The sequence below is a fragment of the Vombatus ursinus genome, unplaced genomic scaffold (assembly GCF_900497805.2).
Source record: "Vombatus ursinus unplaced genomic scaffold, bare-nosed wombat genome assembly UNPS02014798.1, whole genome shotgun sequence".
NCBI classification, from domain to species: domain Eukaryota; kingdom Metazoa; phylum Chordata; class Mammalia; order Diprotodontia; family Vombatidae; genus Vombatus; species Vombatus ursinus.
Genome location: NW_020954576.1, coordinates 74,019,372 through 74,027,948, shown reverse-complemented (window position 1 = coordinate 74,027,948; position 8,577 = coordinate 74,019,372). Strand labels below are relative to the sequence as shown.

The window sequence follows — 8,577 nt, the reverse complement described above, 5'->3', positions numbered from 1 at the left end:
TGTGTGTGTGTGTGTGTGTGTGTGTGTGTGTTTGAGAGAGACAGAGACAGAGACAGAGATCAAGAAGACTTTAAATCTAGGTTTTCTTCAGTCTGTGACAAGCCCTCTATTCTTTGCCATGCTGCCTTTCTTTTCTGCAGGTGGGGGGGAACCTCTGGCAATAAGAATCAAGTGAACTGTAATTTTTCAGATTTATTGGCAATACCGTTGGCATCCACATAGTGGCATTTTGACTGCTATCCTAAATATTTCCTCAAAAAACATAGAGCACTAGCCTAGTTTATTATATCTTGATAGAATTAAAAAGGAAAAGGGAATCAAAATGCTTACATTTTGTCTGTCATGTCTTAATAATTTTAGTTATTAGATGTTCATATTTTGTATGTTAGGAGTCATCTTTTTGTTTCTTTGTGTACAAGGCAAAGTGGTGGAATTATCATGAACAAAATTCAAGTATATGATGATCAAAGTAAAATCTTCCTGGGTAGATTCTTGAAGATTTTTTCAAATAATTTATTGTCATCTTTAGCTTCAACTATTAGCCTGTATTTCTATAAGTTTAGATTTTAACTTTTTATAAAGCTACCTCCTAATGTAATAAAAGGCATCTTTATTTTCTGATGAGACTAATGAAGACTATTTACCTAGTTATATTTACTGCATCAGAAACTATTGTATTCATGTCTTGCTGGCACCTGTCAGTGCTGTTAGGTGATTAGTATTAAAAAATCACTCCTTGTTGACATAGAAAGTTAGGGTTCACTAATGACATTGCAGTTTTCTAAAGGCAGTCTAATTCTCTGCTGGGCTCACCTCATCCATCTGTGCTATCTGTTCCACATGTACATGTAAGTGCTTTGGTGATCTGTCTAAATGCATAGCATAATCTAGGCAATAGACATTCTTCATCCACTTTGTTTTTCCTACGTGGATGGTTAGGCCAACACCGTTGAAAAGTTATGAATCTTTTAAATGTTGTGGGGCTATATGGAATTGGCAAAATATCATATGCCAACAGGAATATCAGATATTTGCAGGTAGTTTTTCTTCAGTTTATATGCTATGCTGGATATCCTTCATCAAAGTGGTAAACACCTTTGCTGAGCATAAATATTCTTGTTTTATGCCTTGTGTATGTTTATAATGGATAGGTCTTTTAACAGGGTTATTTTTGTTGCTTTGTCTTTAATATGTGAATGATATATACATGTTGTTAGATAAGAGCTTTTAAAGCAATGTTTTACTCTATTGAATCAAATAGGTTTTTTTCATAATGAACAAACAGTAAGCACAAAAACAATATCACATGGGGGCAGTAGGAGAGGTACATGTATGGTAAATGTTTAGGATATAACATATAACTAATGAAGAAACTTGAGGTAACAGGTGTAAAAGATGTCTTTAGGGAAATATGTGTTAGGAAAAGAATATGGCATCATCATATGACGAGGGTAAATGGATGACAGATGGACAATGAAAGTTTTCCACTGGCATCCTTTTATGATGTTAGAAAAAAAGTGAAGAAGGCCTCCAGCACACTGGATGGACTCCCTGTATCAAAATTGTAGGAGAACATACTCATTCATAGATAATTTGTAATTTGCATCGTTGGAGGGGAGGGGCATAAGGTATTTAATGAGCACCTACTATGAGCCAGGCACTGTACTAAGCACTTTACAAATATTATCTCATTTGATCCTTGCAACAACCTTGGGAGGTAGATATTATTATCCCCATTTTGCAGATGAAGAAACTGGGACAGACAGAACTTATGCCTGTGAGCTTTTCCTGTTTTTCAGGGTATGATCCCATTTCCCTGTTTTGTGTTCCATTGATTCATTGAGCTACAAAGGATCTTGTTCTTGAGAGAGAAACTGGACCATATGCTAGGCGCTGTGCCAAATATTGGATATAAAGAAAGGCAAAAGATAGTCTCTACTCTCAAGGAACTCGTAATCCAGAGTACTGTGTGATTTATAATCTGGGAACGCTTTTTTAAGTACCTAGAAAAGGAAAGAATGAAACTTCTCTAAGTAGAAAATTCCAGTTTCTCATTCTTGAAAATAAAATTCTCTTTAATACCTATTCTCAATTATTCCCAATTCTTGTTTTTAGAGAAAGAGGGCTTACTGTGCCTTTTGTAACTAAAGCATATATCAGTGATACTCTTTAATACCAGTCTTTTAAATGAAGTTAATACTTTTGAAATGTTTGGCTTTATTACTTGAGAGAAAACTGAAAGAAAAGAACATAGCTGAAAGCAGCAATGTAAAAACGTTTATCATGTTCTTTCTACCTACTTAAAGCTTTTTATAGAAGGCTAGAGGTCGGTAGGAGTAAGATAGGTTAGTGCCTATTTAAAGTCTCTGCCTCCAACTCCTTTTTTGGTGGGCATGTAGAAGATGTCAAAAGGGAGTAGTACCACTAGGAATCTTCACAGTGATCCATAATTTCCCTTAGCATTTGCCTTTTCCCTAGAAGCAATGAACACTAGGAATTTATTTTCCGAGTAATAGAACAAAGTCCAAATGACTCAAAGTAAAAGGGGTACAAAATAAGTTCCTGAATATGGCAATCATATAAGATATTATCTAGAGTTCTGCATTCATATTGTAATTAACCTACATTTGAACAGATGGGAAAATTCACAGTAGTTCTAGGACTTTGCGTTTGACATCCAAAGAGTGTGATTGGGTACACTTGGAGACACGGTTGGAGAAGCGTGAACTTTTAATACTTATTATATCCACTATTGAAGATATCACAGGAATGATTTTTAGCTTTATTTTTTCTTGGTAATTTGAAATATTTATTAGAAATTTTGAAGATTTGTAAATAAAAATACAGAAAACAGTCTATTTTGTATTACTTATTTTCTTAATAAATAACATTTTTTCCTTTGTTCATATTTTTTTCGCATTGGGCTGAGGAAGTAATCTTGTCTCCTGCAGTATTATATAGAGTAAATGTATTTATAAGCTATAAAGAGCCTATCATAACTGCTTTGCTAAGTATATTTTTAAATTCTTCCAATTTTAAATCAGTTATAAATATTTTCACAGTTTAAAGGGGTAGAACTTGTTTGCAATATAGAAAATTACATTTAATTTTTTATGCATTAATGTTAACCCTTTCCTGCCCTCCACCGTTGAAAAAGAAAAAAAAAAGCTATGACAAAGATCATAAAATAAATATAGATAGTAGGATTGCCAGTTTTGGGGAGATTGTATCTATTGTTACTTTTTGAGCATTGCATGGCTTGAGAAAAGACAATAGAGGTAGAGCCCAAGATGGATAACCCATTGTTTGAAACTGCTGTTTCTACCGAACATCTATTTCATCTCAGGACTTCAGATCTGATATAGGGCTCCTGAAATTCCCTCATAGCTTCCCTAATGGCCTATTTTAATTGCCAGAGCACTTTTAATTCCTAAGCAATTCAGTACTATTTGTCTTTCTTATCTGCAGGGTGAGAGACTCATAGCTTTATACATATAAAATACCTTACCGGTCATTTAATTCAGTCCCTTCATTTTACACAAAATTGTGACCAAGAAAAGTAAAACACTTGGTCAGGGTCAAACTGAATATTAAGAAGCAGAGATTTGAACTTTAAATGCAGTGTTCTTCCCACTATACTCTCCTCACTGAAGTTGTGCTTTAAAAAACAAAGTTTAAAATTAGATGAGTTTACAACTTATTTTTGCTTTGCAAAATGTATGTCAGAAAACGAATGGATAATAAAAGCTATTATCTGGATAATTATTGCAGTGAGTTATTTTAAAACTGTAAAAATACTTTATTCGTCATAAAATAACTTTAATTTTCACTGTGCTGAATGAGTAACAATATTGAAACTATGTAGGATAGTCATGTTTATTCATTTCACCTTAGGTTGAATTAGAGCTATTCCACTGTACCTTGGGTCCTTCTGTGGGCCCAAGGGGTGTGTTAATCAGCATTATTGCACAGACTGTCGTGCCTTATTGCTTAATTAATTAGTTGTCTTTAGGATACTCAAGATCCTAGCTCAATCAATATTATGATAATGAATCTAATCACTGAAATTAATGAGACTTGTATTAAACATATTGTGCAATTCTCTAGGTAGGGGCTATTAAGCTATTACAAAAGATTTGCAGGAAGAAAATCAACTTAAGACTAGAACTTTTAATAATTCTGAATTTGGGGAAATACAAATATGTATTTATTGTAAAATGTACTGCATTGTATATTGCACTTCAAAAGAACCAAGACTCTTATTCTAAATGCAGCAGTTTATTGCCACAGTAAATGTTGTGATTTATGATCAAATAAACAGATTTGCAAAAACAGTAGTTTGCTAACCATTCATTGCATGAAGAGTTGGACACGACTGACTGAACAACAACGATTTATTAAGTTCACTTCAGAACAAACAGGATACTTGAGGAATGGAGAAGAAGGGAATGAACATTCGTTAAGAAGTACCTACTGTTTGCCAGGCACTGTGCTACATGCTTTTTATGAATATCTCATTTGATTCTTTTAACAATTCTGTGAGGTAGGTGCTGTTATTACCCCCATTTTATAGCTGGAGACACTAAGGTAAACATGTCCTCTCTGAAGAGAAAATCTGGTCATCTGTCCCAGGTGAACTCATTTTTTCTTTTGAACTGAATATATTTTGGGGTGTCTGGTCTGTGATGATTCCAATACAAATATTTTAAAATCAGAACTTCTGCCCTAATTTTCATTATATAGAAACATTTGTGGATTCTTTTTAGCATGTAACACATGTGTGTTATATAGAATTTAGTTTATGTCTATGCTTAAATAGTATTTGGATATATAGTTCATTTGTATTTGAACTCATATTGCTCTGTGTGTGTGTGTATTTGGTCTGGAACTTTGATTTCATAGGTATGGTTAGCATCTTGTATAGGAACTCCCTCTATCAATGTATATTGTAATTTTCATAGCAACTCTGTGTAAAGTATATTTTTGAGAGTTGCCTGGGACATTTAAAACTAAATTAATTGTTCAGGGCTATAGCTTTCTAGCCATTGCTAAGTATTGCTTCTTAACATAGTATATGTTAAATCAATATTTAATATATAATTTCAACCTTCCCTAATTACTTTCAAACTGTCTAGTTTAAGTGGATTTTTCAAATTATTTTGCATGTTTTTAGTTACATTTTGTTGCATTCATTATTTTTATATTGATAGCATATTCTTTTTTTTTTTCTTTCTTTCTTTTTTTTTTAGGCAATTGGGGTTAAGTGACTTGCCCAGGGTCACACAGCTAGTAAGTGTCAAGTGTTTGGTCTAAGGCCGGATTTGAACTCAGGTACTCCTGACTTCAGGGCCGGTGCTCTATCCACTGTGCCACCTAGCTGCCCCTTGATAGCATATTCTACGGAAAAGAACCTCTGTCTCTCTCATTCACTATTTGCGTGGACTTCTCAAAGTCATTTGACGTCAACCAAATGTGATGGAGTATACCTATAAAGCGTATAACTATGGGAGGTTGAGGCTGGTAGATTGCTTGAGTTTGAGATATGTTAGCTGCAATAGGACTGATCCATACTAAGTTGTGGCACTATTGTGGTGAGCTTCTAAAACTAGAGAGTCATCAGTCTGTCTCGGCAGGGACTGAACCAGCCTAGGTAAGAAAAACAGAGTAGATTAAAGCTTCAATACAGGTCGTCATGGGGATCCAACCTGTGAGGGGCTGCTTGGCCTTCCAGCCTGAGTGAAAAAGGGAGACTCAATTTTTACACTTATATGTCCCCATTCCCCCCCCCAAAGGTCATTTGACCTCACCATATCTGAGTTTTCTCATCTGTAAAGTAATGGTCCCCTCTGTCCCAGTGGCTTATCCTGTGCCCTATTTCAGCTTACTTTCAAAATTAACTTTAACTTAGTGTCGTTAGGCTTTAAAAAAAAAAGAATATGACTATTAAAATAATTCAACACAAAAATTAACCAGTTTCAGCTCAGACCTTTGAATAGGATGCCCAAATAAAGAAAGCTTTCAACAAATACAGTTATCTTTTTACAAAAAGTTGACTTTCTCACCAATCATAAATGCCCAATGTTTTCTCCCTGGCCTTAACAGAATGCTTTTTTTCAGTTTATACTAAAACTCTTAATTGTGAGTAAAAACTGTCATGGGGTTTAGCAAGAGTTTCAGTGTTCTTCAGTAGTTCAGCATCAAAAGTCCTTGCAGGTGACTTTTCCTCTTGGTCACTGGCTTCCTTCCTCACCCTTCCTGTCTTGTGAGATTATTTAAAGGAAGGGCATGACTCATTCAAGTTCTTTATTTAGCCCTTTCCTACTTTCCACAGGTACAAGCAACAAAAAGAACACTCAGAGTATGGTCTTTTCTTTAATCAGAAGGTTTTTCTCCACAGGAATACTGCTTTATTCCTTTTGTTCTTTTTTTCAGGGAAATTGCTTTAAACTTCCCATCTTTCCTGATTGCCTTGTAAAGTTACTTTTAATTACTTCTGTAGTAAATATTATACACAGGATCAGGCATATCTCCTCTTCAAAAGGGACCATTTCCCTTTTCTGGATACAAATTCATACCAACTGTAACACAATTTTTCTGTAATGCATTTACATAGCGCTCATCCTGGAAATATTTATTAAATACTGCTTAATGGTAATAGATGACATTGTATATGGAAGTTTACATCCATTATCTTACTTGATCCCAGCTCCATGCAGTGTCTTGTATGTTGTAGTTGATTATAGAATATTTGTTGAATTAATCCCAACAACACTGAGCAACTTAAGGCAGATATTATCATCCCCATTTTATAGGTGAGGATATCTGTAGCGATGAAGTGACCCTCATAAGGACAGTAAGAGTAAATGGAAGTCTTTCCTTCTCTCATTTTTCCTTGGCACTGCCCACTGAGGCAGTGGCTATCTTTTTGCTGCTAACATGAAGCTTAAATTAGTTAAGAAGAGAACCAAAAAGTCATCTGACTCCAATCAGACTGAAATGTTGAGGTCAAGTAAACTGGTGTGTACCAAGAGGCATTGACCAATGGGTGAGAAGATGATTTCAAGGGTCAGATTTTAATGTCCAGTGTTGGTTATAGAAGCAATAAGAAGACAAAACATATTACGTAATGGATTCAAGAAGTTTGGTGCACAGTGTCAGAGAGCTAGAAGTGCTCTTAATATGCAACAAATCTTACTGTGCTGAGATTGCTCACGGTGTTTCTTTTAAGAATCCTAAGTTGTTGATGAGAGATAAGCTTAACTCAGCTAGCCGTCATGACCACCAATTCACATGGTTGACCAAGGAATGAAAATGAGTAAAAAGCTTTACACATTTTTGTTTATGCTAAATAAAACATCAGACAGCCAGAGACAGAGAGAGTATATTTGAGTAGTTATGTTCAAGCCTAGGTCTTCTGATGACAGGCCCAGCATGCTTTCCATTTTAACACCCTTGTCTTATGTATTTCCTGTGGGATTTATTAAAAGTACAAGAAGTGATTTTCTCCCTTCAGAGAACTTATGGATAAAATTATGGATAAAAAGACCTAAGCAAACAAAACTCCAGCTAACCCAAGTAGTAAATAGTAAATGTCGAATGAGTAGTGTAGGCAAAGTATATACCAGGAGTGGGTATATACTCACCTCAAGGCCACAGGTTTCCTCCTGGTATATATATTCAGGGGAAGAGAATTCAGTGAGCAAGGGTGTTAGTGGAGGCTTTGTGAAAGGAGGTGGTACTTGAACTGAGAATAGAAGGGTTCAGTGGACAGAGAGGAGGGTGGATGGACATTTGATGTGGAATTAAAAAGAATAACATCAGGGAGAAGGGATATACAAGACAAGTTCTATGGATAGTAAGTAGACCAGTCCAATTGGAATTGGAAGTTTGTATAGAGAAGAGAAGAGAAATGAAGGTGGAAAGGGGACAGGGGTCATTTCTTTGTTCGCAACTCCTGTCATATCACTTTGTACACTGTAGGCAATTTATAGATGGTTGTTGAATGAAAGGCAGATTCAGGACAGAATATTTAGGGCCATAAATACAAAGGTAAGCAATTTGAATGAGGTTTCAAAACAGGTTGAAGTCATTTTACTATAATCATTTCCTTGTAGTCATTTCCTCCCATCACTGTACAGAATTCTTGAAGACCCTCTCCCTGCCAAATATTTCAAAACATAAAAATGAATCTCTTACAATGAATCAGGCAGCTTTTTTTTGAGTAACTGATGCTAGCCTGGTATCCCCTAAAATTATATCACTACTTATGAGAAGTCCTGCCAATACAAAATGTAGAAATAGATGTTACCTATTCTTGTGTCTATATAAAATCAAATGATCCAATGAAAAGAGAATTAAAAAGTTTATAAGCTCTCTGAAGGCAAGGACTGTATCTTATTTGGCTTTGTATTTCCTTCAATGCGTCAGACATCAATAAGCAATCAATAAATCCTTGCCTAATTGAATTAAATCAAATTGAATCAGATCATCATAACATTTTTATCTGATATCAAGTCTTCAAGTAATTGAAAACATCTGGATGATTAGCTGAAATTTTCATTTTTAGTGTAGTTGTTT

General features: G+C 35.0%; 1 protein-coding gene across 2 annotated transcripts in view; it reads left to right on the top strand.

Moving 5' to 3' along the window:
- LOC114049642 (RAC-gamma serine/threonine-protein kinase) overlaps window positions 1–8,577 on the top strand; it is a 362,981-nt gene that overhangs the window by 278,830 nt on the left and 75,574 nt on the right. The gene's annotated exons all lie outside the window — the stretch shown is intronic.